The sequence below is a fragment of the Bos javanicus genome, chromosome 11, assembly GCF_032452875.1.
Source record: "Bos javanicus breed banteng chromosome 11, ARS-OSU_banteng_1.0, whole genome shotgun sequence".
Lineage (NCBI taxonomy): Eukaryota > Metazoa > Chordata > Mammalia > Artiodactyla > Bovidae > Bos > Bos javanicus.
In genome coordinates, this window is record NC_083878.1 from 13488490 (window position 1) to 13507185 (window position 18696).

The 18696-nt window shown below is 40.9% G+C and overlaps 1 protein-coding gene across 3 annotated transcripts in view; it reads left to right on the forward strand.

Annotated features, from left to right (window-relative positions):
* The first annotated feature begins 249 nt into the window (after window positions 1-249).
* The window catches only part of PAIP2B (poly(A) binding protein interacting protein 2B), a 45881-nt gene continuing 27434 nt past the window's right edge, over window positions 250-18696 (forward strand). The window contains exon 1 of one of the 3 annotated variants that reach the window (XM_061431985.1): window positions 250-454. The gene's annotated coding sequence lies outside the window, so the exon portion shown is untranslated. The other 2 variants (XM_061431984.1, XM_061431983.1) reach the window with 2 other exon arrangements.

The following is an 18696-nucleotide window of genomic DNA, read 5'->3' on the forward strand; positions in this document are numbered from 1 at the left end:
GGAAAAGCATAGCGTCCATTCAACCTATCAGAGCTGGTGCCTCTCGCAAGGAGACGCTCCACCGGGAGGGAAAGAACGAAGGGAGCGAAAAGACAGACATTAACACCAATCAGAAGCTGAAATTTCTGAGGGAGTGGGCGGGCACTGCTTCACATTTAGGCCAATAACCAGCACACGTGCCCTTCTAGGTGACTGAGCGGCATCCTCTTTTGCCCAATAGACAAATGGGGCGGTGCCCAGCAACCAATGGCTTGGGTTCGGGGGCGGGGTGAGAAGCCAGTGTGCAGTAAGAGGTAACCTGACTAGGGGTAGAGGCGCTCCCCCGGTTCTGTGGCTCACGCTTTGGTACTAGGGACCGAGACTGTTCTGGCGACGGCGACCTCTGCGGCGACGGCTGAGATTCTCGAAAGAGTAGAGGAGGACGGTCCGGAGGAGGGGCTTCTAGTTAACGCAGGTGGGCTCGCGCGCCGGGTTGCCGGAGAGAGAACCCACGGGAAGCGCCACTCTCCCGGCTCTGGGGGCCCCTACGCCTCCCTTTGCGCTGCCATCGGGGCTGTGAGGGACGGTGCCCGCCTGCCCGAGCTCCTGTGGGGACGGTAAGCCGGCAGGTCCCACATCGCGGCTCTCGACGAGAAGGGGGACCGCGGGGGTCAGCCCCTGCCCCTCGGGGGCGCTGGGCGGTCTGTGGTCCCTTTCTCCCCGCACCCGCGCGCTATTCTAACCCCGCCCTCAACTCCCCTGACCCCTGCCCCACCCCCCAGTCCCCTTCTAATAGTCGAACTGAAGTCTCTGGCTTGCGTGTCCCTTCAGTGCCCGAGTGCGTGCCACACTGCTAGGCAAACTGACCAGTGCTGCCTCCTGCCGTCCTTCTCGCGGAGATGGGAAGGTGGAGGAGCTGCGCATCTCGCCCCTCCCCCATTCGCGGGACCCCCCCCCCCCCCCCGGCAACCACCACCCCCCCACCCCTACCCCGGCAACCACCACCCCCCCACCCCTCGCCTTATTTGCATTTCTTAAACACTCTCCGCTTCCCGCGTTATTCTAGCCTTCATTGTTGATACCTCTAGTGAGTTAGGGACCTTGGCCACTTCTCTTCATCCTTCCCTTCAGCGAGTCTGCCCTTTGATCCCTCCCACCCCCTAAATTTCGTCCTCATCTCTCATAGAAACTAACATTTGCCCCTACCAAGCAGCTGGAAGGTGAACCCAAGAGACGCGGAATATACAGTACGGGGAGCTTTTGAAGGTTGGGGACTTTAATCAGTTTTGTTAATGGTAGCCGCTTTTTGCCTTCCTGAAAATGGCACTTGATCATTATATCCTTTTTGGAATCTGTCCCATTATAGTTGTTTGGTGATCATTTTTGAAAACGCAAATGAGAAGGGTTTACTGGCAGCAAGAAAGTTTTAAATGTATTATTATTTTTTTATTTAAATAGAATTGGGTTATACTTGAAACAGCTTAACTGGAGTGTCGGAGAATTTGCAGTATAAGTAATGGCTTGACCACCCTACTTTGTCATAAAATATAGGACATATTTTAGCTGTATGGCACTGTGATTTGGATAATATAGCATTAATCTCTTTAAAAACAGCATTTTGTAAGGTATCACTTTCATAACGTATCAGTTTGGGTTTCATTAGTGGTGGTTCTAGCCATATGTTTCTAGATAAAGTACAAACTATGTTGTGCCTAAATAAAATATGCCAAGAATTTTTCTGGGGAAAAAGTAACCTATCATATTCAGTTTTGACTGAGACTTCAGGGTTTTGAAAATATTAATTTGAATGTTGGACAGTGAGGATTTTGTTTGAGGGGATGGATGAAATTGAAGTATGCGGATGAGCCGGATGGGTCTTTTATCCTGTGTGCGTGGGGGAAGGGAGGAAGAAAGAAAATACAGGTGTCCAAAGCCTTGTAGATTCAAACCATGCTTCATTGCATGACTTTACACAAATTGAAGTTATTTTTCCTAGCTCTTAGTGGGGAAATGTAAGCAGTGAGTTCAACATGGTGCCTGCTGTGTTTTAGCCAGAATTTTACAAGCCTTTGTGAGAAATTCGTGTTGTTTTCCTTATTTGTGACATATGTCACAAATACCTTGTATTTTACTATGGTAAAACTGTATCTTATATATAGAGAAGTAAGTCTAATAGAATTAAAAGGAGTCTTTAATCTGAAGAGGCAGCATTGTCTAATGCTCAAACCATATGTTTGAGCCCTGTTAATATGGAAAATCACACTGAAAAGAGGAAAATCTTAAAACTGCTGTAATAAATGCCTAGATGTCTAGAACAACAGCAACAAAATTATGACAGAATTATTAGCAATCATCAAATAAAAGTCCTAGACAAATTACAAATCTATGAATTGGTTATTACACTATTGTGAGTTGGTATAAGGCTGCAGTTGAAAACCAAACTTTTTGTACCGTCTTTTCAGATATATTTGTGCTTAGTAGTTACTCCTTTGCAAATTTAGAGCCATAACTATGATTTTTTCAGAGACCCTTGCCTTTAAGGAGCTCATAGTTTGGTGGAAGAGAGACCTGGAAACCAAGAATTAAATGCAGAGGGAGAGGTTCCATAGTGGATGTGTACAGGGCATAGAGAAGCACTGTGGTACGGTGTTCTGGCCTCATGTCCCACTGCTATGGACTTTCTGAAGTGCCTTTTCCCAAACTACCTGCTTATTTCACATACCTGGGCTTTTCTCTGTAGGTACTGTTCTCTCTTAAAAGACTTTTCCGTACCTTCTGTGCCTGGTGAGGTCCTACTTGAAAATCTTACTGAAGCCTCACACTGCCTCCTCTCCATTCAAATAATTGTTATCTGTATTTTTTGTTATCTCATTATAAATAATTACAGTTGATTCTCACTATTCATGAGAATATATAAAATCACACAGAGCACTAAATTAGTGAATACTGAACGATTGCTCCTAGGAAGTATGTTCATATCTCAAATAGATTTTAATCTTTTCCTAAATACAACTCATTCTGGTAGATTCTATTTCTTTATTTTACAGAAGAGAAAATGAGGTACAGAAGTGTTAAGTGACTTGCCTGAGGCCAACCCCTAACAGGTGCCAGAGTTCAGAAACCCTGCCCACCCCCCTACCACTGCACTGCACTGCCCCCTACTGACCTGCGTCCTGTATCATCCCCACAAAAGCTGAAACTAAAAAGCAGAGCACTGCCTAGTTTGACCTTATCTGGGAACGTGCTCAGGAGTGACTCAAAATTTTTGCCACTCTGTGCATGTCCGTGAATGACTGCCAAAGCACCATCAGTGTTGATTTAGGGGTTACAAGTAAATTTTAGCCAAGTAGGCAGATTCGCAAATAGAGAAGGCAATGGCACCCCACTCCAGTACTCTTGCCTGGAAAATCCCATGGGCGGAGGAGCCTGGTGGGCTGGAGTCCGTGGGGTTGCAAAGAGTCGGACACGACTGAGTGACTTCACTTTCACTTTTCACTTTCATGCATTGGAGAAGGAAATGGCAACCCACTCCAGTGTTCTTGCCTGGAGAATCCCTGGGACGGGGGAGCCTGGTGGGCTGCCATCTATGGGGTTGCACAGAGTCGGACACGACTGAAGTGACTTAGCAGCAGCAAATTCGCAAATACAGGATCTACAAATAATGAGGATCCAGTGTACTTGCAAATGAGCCCTGGAATCTATTTCAGAGTAACCCTCCCTGCAACTCACTGTAGAATGTGCCTTTAACTGCTTTGAGAATTCATTCTCTTATTCATTTATTCAACAAATATTTATTAAGCACTTACTGTAAGCCAAGCACTGTTTTAGACTGTGGTGTGGTGCTGCCCTTGTAGATGCTCTATTTGAATAACAAAGACAGACAGCTAACAGTCTGGAGCTCAGGAGAGAGGTCTAGTTTGGAATTAGAGATTAATTTGACCAAGATAAAGCCCTGTGGGGCCCCTCCCATTTCACATCCTCTTAACATACTGATTTCCACTACATTTCTGTTCTACCCCATGCATATACTCTTCCTTTTGAGCCTCTCTACTTGTCATTAGTTGATTTTGAGGCTGTTTACTCATATAGCTGGTAGGATATTATAGAAGAATCAGATTGATCTGGTCTTTAATTTCTGCATTTGCCACCTACCACCTGAGTGACTTTGGTCAAGCTGTTGAACTTTTAAAGCCTGTTTCCTGATTTCAGAAGTGGTGATCTGATGTGCTAGGCCCTTGTTGGTAGAGCGGAAGAGACACACACATATTACTTTTGATGCTGAGGGTTTAAAGTAAACTAGAATGGAATATCATCTTAACCACCATATTGTCTGTTGGCCCTAGTGCTCTCAGAACCTTAGGGATAGGTTTAGGATTTAAGCTCTGAAGACCTACTTTCCTTTGTTTTGTTCACTCAACATTTGTGTTTCCTAAGAGAGAGTATCTGATTGGATTGTTTTGTCACCTTCCAAAATGGAGGACTCCTATCCAGCAAAATTTTGAACCAAGCCATGTCCTAAGTGATCTTCCTCACGTTCAGCCTGTAGATTGTCCTTAGAGTTCTGAGTTTGGTCCAGGAGTTTATAGCCAAAGAAGTGGATTGGTTTCATGTATTATCTATGACACAGACTGAAGCATATACAGAAAGAACCCCTTGGTGACAATTTCTTCAGAAAACAACTGAGTATAGAGTGGTCCTTAGAGCTTCATGGACTTCTGTCCTATTCAAATACTTGTCTATTCAAATACTGTCCTATTCAAATCCCATGATCATAGACAGTGTTTAATAAAGCACCTAACAAAGTAATTGTTACATGTCAAATATTGCATAGATCTTCCTTTTGATGTTGCATTTGACATTATTATAGTGTGGTTATTTGCTTATATGGCTGGCTTCTTATATGACTATTCTCCATGAGGGAGGGTTAACATCTTCATCCTCTATCTTTGGCACTTAGTTCTGTGCCTGAGGCATGGTAATAAATGCACAAATGTCTGACTTAAGGAATTCCATAACTCTTCCTGAAAGGATGGAAGGATAGGAAAGCTTCCCAGAGAAAATATTGTTTAAGCTGGTTCTTAAAGAATGAGTAGGAAGGTTTTCTAGATGAATAAAACCTTGAGACAGCATTCCAAATAGGGACTAGCAGTTGCAAAGACACAGAGATATAAAAAGATAATGAAGTTTATTATATACTCCTAGCAGATTAAAACAACAAACAAAAATCAAAATCATTGGGCTTGGTCGGAAGGCATGTCACAACTGAATTAACTTATGATCATAGCTGCTCAGTAACAGATGCAAATTTTAGGGAGAAAGTATAATATCCTCAGGTTGTTGGCAGAGTATCAACAGTTTAGAAATACAAATATTGACTTTGGGGAACTTTTACACTGTAGTGAATTCATCATGAAGGTCATTATGTGTATGCACTGTTCAAGGTACTGAAAATGTAATCAAACTTACTCTCAAGAGGCTAAAAAGCTAGCAGGGAGACAGATAAATGATTTATTGTGTAAGTGAGGTAATAGAGATGGGAATAAAGTGCTATCTGAACCAGGAGAAAGGAGTATTTCATAATATGAAACGCTGGAGGAAAATTTCTCAAGTGAGGTGGCTTTTGAGCTGTGCCTTGGTGGAGTGCACTAGACCAAAAATAGGGACTTTGTGAAGACAATTAGTGGTAGGAAAGATTTAAGAATTATCCCTTTTTGCTATATCTGTTTTGGGCATTCAGTTAATAGTTACATTTGTTCAGGCAGTGTCTGTGAGCATAAGAAGTGAATAATTATGTCATAGTAGAATTTTGTGTCAAAATAAACTGGGTTAAAGTTTTCTGAAATGCAGGGCATCTCTAAAGTCTTTATTATATTAACATCCTTAATGGCTCTCCAAAGTATTGTATTCAACCCACCCCCCACAGCATACCTAAACATCTTTTGGAACAGAATTATATGAGACAGAATTTGAGGAATGATGAATTAAAATGTATTTTTAACAAACCAAGATTTATCGGTAGTCTCCATGTCCACTGTAAAATAATGTATATTTCTATAATCTCATAGATAAGAAGGAGAGGAAGGAGAGACATTTGGAGAGAAAGAATACATTCTAGCCAAGTTATTATCATCTTGGTCAATATGTCCCAAATTTAATAAATAATTATTATATGATCATCTCCTCCCTTGAAAAGTATGGCTTGTTCATATTTTGAAGTTTTATAAGGTGATCAGACACACCCTGGGAAGATACAGAACCAGAGCAGGAGTCAGTGGTGGAGGCAGAGGCAGAGGCCACCTTAGAGTGGTACTCTTCCACCTTGAAAGAATGCTGCTTTTATTTTGCATTCATTTTAGGCCATATTAGACATACATTTTGCCAGTAGGGCATTTTAAGAGCATACTGAAAATCCACACCCTTTTCTGAGTCTGGAATTTCAGGAGTTGATTGCCAGTGTTTTCTTTTCAATAAGATTTGATTATATGAGAATTAATTAATGACCTTGCTGTATAATTTTAATTCATTTGTCAAATTCTGATTATGATTTAACTCCCAAGGTATTGTTAAAACTAAGAAAGCAATGATCATGCTTTTGATATGAATTTGAAGTCAGATCTATGTTTGAGATTTGTCTCTGCCAACTTTCTATCTGAATGACCTTGGGAAACAGCTGCCTCACCATCTGTAGCCTCTTTTTACACTTTTTTTCCTTTCCCATTTTGACAAAGTGAAAATACATAGGGGTAATATAATAATTAAATGATGCATATAAACACTTTATGAACTCTGAAGTGGTATACAAATAAAAGACAGACTGAATAAATGCATCCAGTTTAATTTTCATTAACATTTTTAGTCTTTAATTTTATATTATAAAAATAGTACTTATTCGCTACAGTAAAATTGAAAAGTATTGATAGGCAAAAGCAGGGAAAAGCTACAAAGCACTTCATGAATCTACCATATTGAGACAATGGTTAACATTTTGATGGTTGTATACTTTCTATGCGTATTTGTTTGTGCATATGCATTATTTAATAGTAACAGGTTTATCTTGGGTGTTTTGTTGGGGTCACTTTATTTTTCTAGGTCCCCTAAGAGTACATTTGCTTGGTTCAAGGAATTGTTAAGTCTTTTGCTACATATTGCTATGTATAATGAGAACAGGAGCTGACTTCTCAGCCTGGTGAAATGTGCCACCTTGCAGTAATCTAATATCCTGCACCACTTCAGAAGCATCATGAAAGACACATTCAGAAATGAACTTAATGTATTTACATAGTTATGCTTGGTATTGTTTGTAGTAGCATGAAAAGGATAACTCCAGTGTATCAACAGGAGCTAGTTAAGTAAACCTTGATACATCCAAAACCATGGAATATTGTATAGCTGTAAAAAGAATGAGGAAGAGAAAAACAAGGGTAGAATAAGAATATACATTGCTTATAATTTGCAAAAAGAAATTCTGAAATGATACATAAGAAACCAATGAAAGAAACAGAAGTAGGGATCAGATTTCACTATATATGCCTTTATATATGCATGCATGCTGAGCTGCTTCAGTTCTGTCTCTTTGCGACCCTGTGGACTATAGCCCACCAGGCTCCTCTGTCAATGGGATTCTCCAGGCAAGACTACTGCAGTGGGTTGCCATGCCCTCCTCCAGGGCACCTTCCCAACCTAGGGATCAAACCCATGTCTCTTATGTCTCCTTCATTGGCAGGCAGGTTCTTTATCACTACCACCTGGGAAGCCCATATATGTATATTATAACATTTTTCTGAATCATATATTTGTATTACCTTTTCCAAAAAATGAGTGAAGAAATGAATGAATGAATGAAATGGAGTGAGGAGAAAAAGGGATCTGAGCTGCTGCCCATCTCTTTAGTATCAGGTGAATACATAGTATTAGTATAGTGGGAAAGATTAGAAGAGAGGCCCCAGGAAGGATTTGGCAGCTTTATTTTTCTTGTTTACTCAGTTTTGTATATTTAAAAAAATATTGAAACTGCCAAATGGCAGTCCCCATTGCTTCAATTGCTTCTTTTTCATATTCACTTGTATTTTTACATATGCATATGTATTATTTTTAATTGTGTTTACATTTCTAACATTTTTAAACTTACCTAATTGGTTTTTTTTTTTCTGTGTCACTATAGGAGGACCTTTAAAAAAAACGAAGATAGGGCAGTTTTGTATAGTGCACATTCCCAAAGTGGTCTGAGCTACCTCAAGAGGCAGGAAATTTAAGCCCTCTAGTTTATATGGCACATACATACATTAGAAAAAATAAGAAAAAGAAAATAACATTTGCCCCTGATTATAAAACCACACTTTTAAGTAATAATTCAGAATGCAAAATAAAAGGAAAAAATCTTTAATTTTGCCACCAAAAACATTCTATTTTTTGCTTTTTAGATCTTTTTATGCATATAAACCTTTCCAAAAGTAGAATTATAATATCTGTTTTTCTTCAGTTGTTGAAATGCTTAGGTAGAGGTTTGTGTTTTTTTCAATTTTTTTAATTTTAGACCACCCTTGCATTTCTGGGCTGAACCCTATTTGATCATAACTTTCTTGTCTTGCTTTATTTTTAAATAATTTGCTTAATTTTATTTGATCCTGTTTTATTTGAAATTATATGTTTGTAGCATGGAAAATATTTTAAAAATATTGTCTCTGAAAGTATATTTAAGACATTCTTAACTTATAGAACACAAAGAGCATTAAATTTTCCAAATAACATGAATAAGGCTGAGTTCATCAAAAGGTATGTGAATATTGCTAGGGCTCCAACCTCATAACACATTTAAATTAATTTTCAGTGAAGTCTGCTAGTTTGAAAATTAACAAGTTTTTCACATACTGACTCACTATTCCCTGGTTGTTCAATCTAGAGCCCATGATATTTGTTAGTTAAAATATTTCTGGCATGCTTATGGAATTAGTTTTTTTTTTTTTAATGGAGTACAATTGCTTTAGAATGTTGTTTAGTTTCTCCTGTACAACAAAGGGAATCAGCTATACATACACATATATCCCCTCTTATTTGGGTTTCCTTCCCATTTAGGTCACCACAAAGCATTGAGTAGAGTTCCCTGGACCATACAGTAGGTTCTCATTAGTTATCTATTTCATACATGTGTATGCATGCTAAGTTGCTTCAGCCGAGTCCGACTCTGCGACCCTATGGACTGTAGCCCACCAGGCTCCTCTGTCCCTGGGATCCTCCAGGCTTGCAGTGGGCTGCCATGCCCTCCTCCAGGGGATCTTCCCAATTCAGGGATCAAACCTGCATCTCTTGAGTCTCCTGCATTGGCAGGCGAGTTCTGTACCAATAGCGCCACCTGGGAAGTGCACTTTATATATAGTAGTGTATATATGTCAGTCCCAATCTATCATTTTATCCCGCTCTCCTTCCGTCCTTGGTATCCATAAGTGAAAGTTGCTCAGTCATGTCCGACTCTTTGCGACCCCATGGACTATACAGTCCGTGGAATTCTCCAGGCCAGAATACTGGAGTGGATTGCCTGGTGGGCTGCCGTCTATGGGGTCGCACAGAGTCGGACGCGACTGAACTGACTTAGCAGCAGCAACAGCAGGCTGGGGCCTGGTAATTTGCATTTCTAACAAGTTCCCAGGTGATACTGATGCTGGTGGGCCAGGGACTAAATTTTGAGAACCATTGCTGTATCAGTTCAGTTGCTCAGTCGTGTCTGACTCTTTGCAACCCCATGAATCGCAGCACGCCAGGCCTCCCTGTCCATCACCAGCTCCCGGAGTTCACTCAGACTCACATCCATCGAGTCAGTGATGCCATCCAGCCATCTCATCCTCTGTCGTCCCCTTCTCCTCCTGCCTCCAATCCCTCCCAACATCAGAGTCTTTTCCAATGAGTCAACTCCTTGCATGAGGTGGCCAAAGTACTGGAGTTTCAGCTTTAGCATCATTCCTTCCAAAGAAATCCCAGGGCTGATCTCCTTCAGAATGGACTGGTTGGATCTCCTTGTAGTCCAAGGGACTCTCAAGAGTCTTCTCCAACACCACAGTTCAAAAGCATCAATTCTTCAGCACTCAGCCTTCTTCACAGTCCAACTCTCACATCCATACATGACCACTGGAAAAACCATAGCCTTGACTAGACAGACCTTTGTTGGCAAAGTAATGTCTCTGCTTTTCAATATGCTATCTAGGTTGGTCATAACTTTCCTTCCAAGGAGTAAGCATCTTTTAATTTCATGGCTGCAGTCACCATCTGCAGTGATTTTGGAGCCCAGAAAAATGAAGTCCACTGTTTCCACTGTTTCCCCATCTATTTCCCATGAAGTGATGGGACCGGATGCCATGATCTTCATTTTCTGAATGTTGAGCTTTAAGCCAACTTTTTCACTCTCCACTTTCACTTTCATCAAGAGGCTTTCTAGTTCCTCTTCACTTTTTGCCATAAGGGTGGTGTCATCTGCATATCTGAGGTTATTGATATTTCTCCCTGCAATCTTGATTCCAGCTTGTGTTTCTTCCAGTCCAACATTTCTCATGATGTACTCTGCATGTAAGTTAAATAAGCAGGGTGAAAATGTACAGCCTTGACATACTCCTTTTCCTATTTGGAACCAGTCTGTTGCTCCATGTCCAGTTCTAACTGTTGCTTCCTGACCTGCATACAGATTTCTCAAGAGGCAGGTCAGGTGGTCTGGTATTCCCATCTCTTTCAGAATTTCCCACAGTTCATTGTGATCCACACAGTCAAAGGCTTTGGCATAGTCAATAAAGCAGAAATAGATGTTTTTCTGGAACTCTCTTGCTTTTTCCATGATCTAGCAGATGTTGGCAATTTGATCTCTGGTTCCTCTGCCTTTTCTAAAACCAGCTTGAACATCAGCAAGTTCACGGTTCACGTATTGCTGAAGCCTGGCTTGGAGAATTTTGAGCATTACTTTACTAGCATGTGAGATGAGTGCAATTGTGCGGTAGTTTGAGCATTCTTTGGCATTGCCTTTCTTTGGGATTGGAATGAAAACTGACCTTTTCCAGTCCTGTGGCCACTGCTGAGTTTTCCAAATTTGCTGGTACATTGCTGTATACTAATTGTAAATTCTAGAAATCTGGTTCTAGAAGAAAGCTGAATTTAGTCTGGGAGTGTAACAAGTGAGGAGGTTAGGGAGCAGATCATGAAAGACTCAACTGCTTCTGCTAAGCACAGTGTCTGAGTTCAGGAAATGAGCAGTATATAGGGATATGACACAATTCTTGTTTCATGATTGGAAATCCTAGCCAAATATCAAGTGAGAAATTTTATTTCATTTGCAAAGCTTAGAGACCAGGGGATTCTGGTCAAATAGGATTAAGTGATTAATCCATAAGAATGGGGGTTATTTTTATGTCTCTTCTATATTCCCCACTTAACATTTAGCCTTGCTTTAGAAGGGCTGATGTTTGTTTTAACTGGGAAAGTGCTTTGAGTGCTTATTAAAATGAAAGTTTTGTGTGTTTTTAAAGATATCAGCTATATTTATTCTTAAAATTTTTTAAACAGTCATTTAAGAGAATAAGAAAAACTATTTTTGAAAAAGAAAACTCACTGGAATTATTTTATATGTTGGAGAATATCATCTGCTTCATAAATCATCAAGCATTTTATGGATTTTTTTTTTAAGTGGTTCGGCATTACATTGTTTGAGGTAATACTAGTAATTTTCATAATCTTTCTGAAGATAAAAAATGAAGGCCAAAATCATAGACCTGGCATAGAAGCTGGGTGCAGGAGACAGCTATGAAGGAATAGATAGATATATGCACACATCTACACACACACACACACACATACATATATAAAATATATATATATATTTTAAATTACGGTTATTATTTTAGCTAAAGAGAAAGATACTTGTTCTGAATTTAGGCATCAACTCTGGAAGCCACACCTTTTCCTCAAGGAGTTTTGCTTCAACAGGTTTTTCTCACTTGTCTGCTACCTCGTTTCTGTTGTTCCACTGCTGACACCCTTAGCTGTCAAGTTGACCAGCTGGTCCCTCATTGACTGCTGGAGGAACAACTGGTATTACAGACAGTGGGTGGGACAGACTCCCTACTTGGAAACGTTCTTGTTTTCCTCCCACCCCCACAGAGGAGAATTAGGAGGAGGAAAAGGAGAGTAGAACTAGATCCTACAGGTCAGGCCAATGCTTCTGAAGCTTGCTGCGCATCAGAAACAACCCACTGGCTCTCTAATGTGCAGTATATTTGTGGGCCCCACCCAGAGACCTTCTGAATCTCGAGCTGATAGAATGCAGCCTCGGGGCTGCATTTTTAACAAGTTCCTGAAGAAATCTTGTGTAGCCAGATGGACTCTATGCCTCAGGCTACACCAGTGCTGGTCCTGGGTGAATTTTCACCAGCAGTGCTAAAGTAAAGGGCTTCCCAGCTTGCGCTAGTGGTAAAGAACCCACCTCCCAATGCAGGAGACAGAAATGAGGGTCCTATCCCTGAGTTGGGAAGATCCCCTGAAGGAGGGCATGGCAACCCGCTAGAGTATTCTTGCCTGGAAAATCCCACAGACAGAGGAGCCTGGCGGGCTACAGTCCATGGGGTCGCAAAGAGATAGACATGACTGATGCAACTTAGCAGTTGGGCAGGTGGTAAAATAAAGTTAGGACTATATAGTGTTTTTTATAAAATTACATTTATTCAATACAAAGAATTAGGAGTTTTTGCCTTAAATTAAGGCCTTTTTATATTTTGTGGTGTTTAAAATATCCTTTTATAAAACTATGTTGATAAGGATGTTTTCTGGGCTTCCCTCATAGCTCAGTTGGTAAAGAATCCACCTGCAATGCAGGAGACCCTGGGTCGGGAAGATCTGCTGGAGAAGGGATAGGCTACCCACTCCAGTATTCTGGCCTGGAGAATTCCATGGACTATACAGTCCATGCGGAGAAGGCGATGGCACCCCACTCCAGTACTCTTGCCTGGAAAATCCCATGGACAGAGGAGCCTGGTAGGCTGCAGTCCATGGGGTTGCGAAGAGTCAGACACTACTGAGCAACTTCACGTTCACTTTTCACTTTCATGCATTGGAGAAGGAAATGGCAACCCACTCCAGTGTTCTTGCCTGGAGAATCCCAGGGATGGGGAAGCCTGGTGGGCTGCCATCTATGGGGTCGCACAGAGTCGGACACGACTGAAGCAGCTTAGAAGCAGTAACAGCAGTAGCAGCAGCAGCAGCATATAGTCCGTGGGGTCGCAAAGAGTCAGACACAACTGAGAGACTTTCACTTTCACTTTTCAAGGATGTTTTCTATCACCCTTATTTAGATAAAACAAATTATAATCTTATGTTGTCCTCGAAATACTTGTAAAAATTGATTGGTCTGTGAAATCCTAAAGATTGAGTATCTCTTATCTACTCATTCTTTTTAAGTCGCTTTTTAAATACTTTGAAATACAGGTTCATAGAGAGTCCTAAATTTTTGGCTAGATAAATTTTGGAATTCAGAATTTTTCAGATTTTAGAGATGCTTTCTCTGTATGTTATATAATGCCTCAGGGGTTTGGCATAGAACCCGTAGTCACATGCATTAATATTTCTGAGGAAAGCAAGAGTATTCACTCTCAGTAAGATAAGTAAAGCCTATATATAGCTTCACATCAGTTCAGGCCAAGTTCTACTGTCAACTGAGTTTTGACATGAAAGCATATGGACATTTTTTAGCTTTTAGAGCTTTCTGGATTTTGGAGTTGTGCATAGGAATAGGATGGACGTGTTTGGCGTCTGCTTTCTCAACCTCAAAGTGCCGGCAAGCTTCAAATTAAATGGAGCTGAGTGTGTTTATGGTAGGGAATAATTTATTCTGATTTAACACACTAGTGTGTGATGTGACCTCATTTGTATTTTCCTTCCAAAGACTAGTCCTTTTGTTGAGGGGCATTTTTCTTCAGCCTGGTTCTCCCAACTCCCATTTGCAATCTTTGAGAAAAATCAGTTTTACATCCGAGCCATCTGGAACTAAAGTGAGAAGTGTAAGAGTGTAGAGTAGTGGCTAAGAGTGTGGGCTTTGGGCACAGAAAGACTTAAGTTTAAGCCCCAATTCTGGCACTCACTAGATTGCGCCTTACTTTAAAACAAATCTCTGAATGTTGGAGATTTCCTCTGAAAAACTAGACCATCTACCTCAACAGGATTGCTGTGGAGATTGAGAGAGAATGTTAGTGAAGTACTTAGAAGAGCTTTTGTTTTATTCTCATCTTTTCCTGCTGGTATTTGGGTAGATTATGTGCTTCCCTCTGTGTAACTGGATTTTCGTGTGGTACCCTCTCCTTCCCTTAGAGGTTCTGAGTTGCTACACTTTCCCAATTCATGACCCGCTTCTGTTCCATTCTTGTGTCTTAGACATCAAATCCTGCCTCATCAGTGATTTCCACACCAAAAAATCCACAAACTCCTAAGCTTTATATGGAGCTAGTAGTTTCACCAAAAATGGAGTGTCTTAGGGTAGAGTCCACATTATGCAGAATGAGGCCTTTCACTGTCTGAAATGTACCACTCATTTTTTTCATCTTTACCTTACTCCAGCACTGTGTTCCCACTAACCAGGGAAATCTTTTGCTTTCTCCCATGAAGCAATTCTCTTACTCTGGTCTCTCAAGGCTCACCTTCTACAGCAAATTAATTTTAAAGGAGTTTCTCCCACCCTAAATGGTACCTTTCCTAAAAAGATTTCTAGTGAATACAGTTTTCTTAACCTGATTACACGTGCATTTCAACTGCTTAGCTCCTTTTTCCCTTCTATGATGTGGAAAACGATTCTTTTTTTCTAGAAATATATCAAATAAAATGAGTATGTGGTCCTTTTTGGTGATATTTGTTGAGATTCATGTTGTGGGTTTCTTCCAGTTTAGATAATCCTCTCTAGTAAGAATCTGCAGCTAGTGAAGAGAATGTTATAGCCACCTGGTATTATTAAATGCTAAAATAGTAAACAAGAATATGTAAAATATTTTCAAAGAATAGAATTAGGAGATTTTTTTTCCCCCTCAAGAGTAAGTTAACCTGTAAAAACAGATTCCTGAGTGATACTGTCGCTCACTGGCTGTAGGGAATAATTGTTAATACTCAGTGAAGAATGCTTAGCCCATGTCCAGGCCCCTGAAAGCATGGGCTTCCCTTCCTAAGACGTGGAATTTAGAATATAGCATTCTAGAAATGGTACTTTGTCAACAGATTGTTTATTAAAGACTTGATGGGCACATAAGACATGCTAGAAAATGTAAAGGGGCTTCCCTGGTGGCTCAAGAGGGTAAAGAATCTGCCTGCCATGCAGGAGACGTAGGTTCGATCCCTGGGTCGGGAAGATCCCAGGGAGACCAGCATAGCAACCCACTCCAGTATTCTTGCCTGGAGAATCCCATGGACAGAGGGGCCTGGCAGGCTACAGTCCATGGGGTCACAAAGAGTCAGACACAACTGAGTGACTAACACACATACAGAAAGTGTAAAAGACTTGATTATTGCCCTCAGGAAACTTCTGAGATTATAAATAGACCATTCCCAAAATAAATAACGAATAATTATCACTGGCTACTACTACTAAGTCACTTCAGTCGTGTCCGACTCTGTGCGACCCCATAGACGGCAGCCCACCAGGCTCCCCTGTCCCTGGGATTCTCCAGGCAAGAGCACTGGAGTGGGTTGCCATTTCCTTCTCCAATGCATGAAAGTGAAAAGTGAAAGTGAAGTCGCTCAGTTGTGTCCAACTCTTAGCGACCCCATGGACTGCAGCCTACCAGGCTCCTCCATCCATGAGATTTTCCAGGCAAGAGTACTGGAGTGGGGTGCCATTGCCTTCTCCGAATTATCACTGGAGTATATGTATAATCAGTTGTAAAATAGGGATGGAGGTGGGGGAGACCTTAGGCAGAGATTGTATTTAGGCTTCTATAGTGGCATTTCTCGGAGAAGGCAATTGGCACCCGACTCCAGTATTCTTGCCTGGAAAATCCCATGGACAGAGGAGCCTGGTAGGCTGCAGCCCATGGGGTTGCAAAGAGTTAGACACGACTGAGCGACTTCACTTTCACTTTTCACTTTCATGCATTGGAGAAGGAAATGGCAACCCACTCCAGTGTTCTAGCCTGGAGAATGCCAGGGACAGGGGAGCCTGGTGGGCTGCCGTCTATGGGGTCGCACAGAGTCAGACATGACTGAAGTGACCTAGCAGCAGCAGTAGCAGCAGCGTTTCTAATACTATTATACATTTATACATTTTAAAAGCAAGTTATACTGCCATCATATCAGTCTAAGACATTTAGAAGCCTTGGTTATTCAGAAAAGTTACATATTTCATATGCAATAATTTGCCTATAGGAATATTTTGGTTAATGTTATCTGTTAAAGATTTCAGTTTGTAATATCTTTCCTGTTAGTAGCACTTAATACCTTGTATTTAGTAGCATTTAATGCTGTATTTGGAGATGTCAAAGTCCCCAACTACTGCTTGATGTTATTCTGGGAGGACAGACAATTAATGGACTTTTCCTGGGGATCCAGAACATGCTATTGACTGTAATCAAGTGTTGATTCTGCCTTTGGAAGTGGATTTAAATGCTGTATAGAGAATATTTGATATCTGTTCTGTATATTTCCAGTAGAATAATTGTAATATCACAGAACATCCTAGGCATTGTTTATAAAGGTTTGTGAGTTGTTGCTGCTGCTGCTGCTAAGTCACTTCAGTTGTGTCCGACTCTGTGTGACCCCATAGACGGCAGCGCACCAGGCTCCCCCATCCCTGGAATTCTCCAGGCAAGAACACTGGAGTGGGTTTTGTGAGTTGTTAGTTAGATTTAAAGTGTAATAATCAGATAAGTACATAAGGCAATTAATTAATTAGTGAAATACTTGGTAGTTAAGGCTTCTCAGATCAAAGAATTTATTATACTTGGCCATTAATTTGTTTTTTAGCTTCGCCTTGCAGCGTGCAGGATCATAGTCCCCAAACAGGGATTAAACCTCTGTCCTCCACAGTGGAAGTGTGGAGTCGTACCACTGGAAACCAGGAATTTTTTTTTAATTAAAAAAAATTTTTTTGCAAAGAGCATTCACAAAGTTGATGTTTTGTAAAACACCAATTTGAGAACTGCTGATGTGTAAGAATTAGGGAAATTGAGATTTGTTCTATTTCACATAGTGTTTGCCACTGTCTTAGAGGAATTGTTCTTAGTCTTTAGTCTTTCTGTATATCAGAATCACCTATAGCAGTTAATAGGCAAAAATACAATGTTGGGGGACTTCCCTGGTGGGCCAGTGGTTAAGAAGCTACCTTTCAATGCAGGGGATGCAGGTGTGATCCCTGGCAAGAGAGCTAAGATCCCACTTGCCACAGCTAAGATTCAGTGCAGCCAAAAATAAAGAAATGAATATTTACCAAGAAAAAATACATATATGTATATATACAAATGTCGGGCCTTGGCTCAGGCCCAGCAAACTATAGCAAGCATATTAACATTCTCTTGGGAAGTTCTTTCCTTGCATCCAATGAAAGATAACTGATGGAGCATTTGTGTATTGAAGTCAATATAGGAAAGCCTACCAGTGTGATTACTTACTTGTTTTCTGTTAAAGGCCATGCAGCTTCTTTGAGAACAAATGAAATGGAAATAGAGGGGACAAGGTCATTCTAATTCAAGATTGACCTAAAACTTGTTTTAAAATCTCTGTACACATACCTTACATGTCCTCCCTACCCTCCCCACCTCAAAAAAGTTGAACCACTCATTTGTCTCCTTTATACCTCGATCTTCCACCAGATGATGGAGAAAAGTTGATGGGTTTATATACTTAGTAAAACTTTGTAAACAAGGAGCCAGATAAATTAGTGCAAAATATAACATCCTACCTTGTGAAAGGGAAATCAAAGTGGAGTCTGTTTTGCTAAGAGAGCTCTTTAAAATGGAGCTGGGAGTCCATTAGTTTGTTTTGTTGTTATTGTTGTTGTTCTTGAGAGGCCATTAGTGAAGTGACATCTCAGCCTGAATGGAATCGGACTTTTTGACCTGATGAAGTCATCCAGAACACCTGCTAGAAACTCAGAATACTTATGGAACCCCTACCCTAAAATAACAGTAACAGTCTGTCTACTTACCGGACCTCTACCCTGTAACAACGTAGCCTTAAGGACAAATATTTTCCTATTTGTGTCAGAGTCAAGCACAATTCTCACCAGTGATTTTTATTCTTCAGTTTATTAATGTGGTGTGCCACATTGAGTGATTTGCAGATATTGAACAACCCTGTATCCTTGGGGTAAGTCCCACTTGATCTTGGTGTGTGTGCGTGCATGCTTAGTCACTTAATTGTGTCTGACTCTTTGCAACCCTTTGGACAGTAGCCTGCCAGGCTCCTCTGTCCATGGGGTTTTTCAGGCAAGAATACTGGAGTGGCTGCCATTTTCTTCTCCAGGGGATATTCCACACCCAGGGATTGAACCCACATCTTCTGTGTCTCCTGCATTGCAGGCAGATTCTTATCCCACTGAGTCATCAGGGAAGCATCCCTTTAAACTGTTGTTGGATTCCATTTGCTAATGTTTCATTGAGGATTTTTGCCTCTATGTTTATCATGATACTGGCATATAATTTTATTATTTTGTTGTATCTTTGTCGAGTTTAGGTATCAGGGTGATGCTGATTGATAGAATGAGTTTGGAAGCATTTC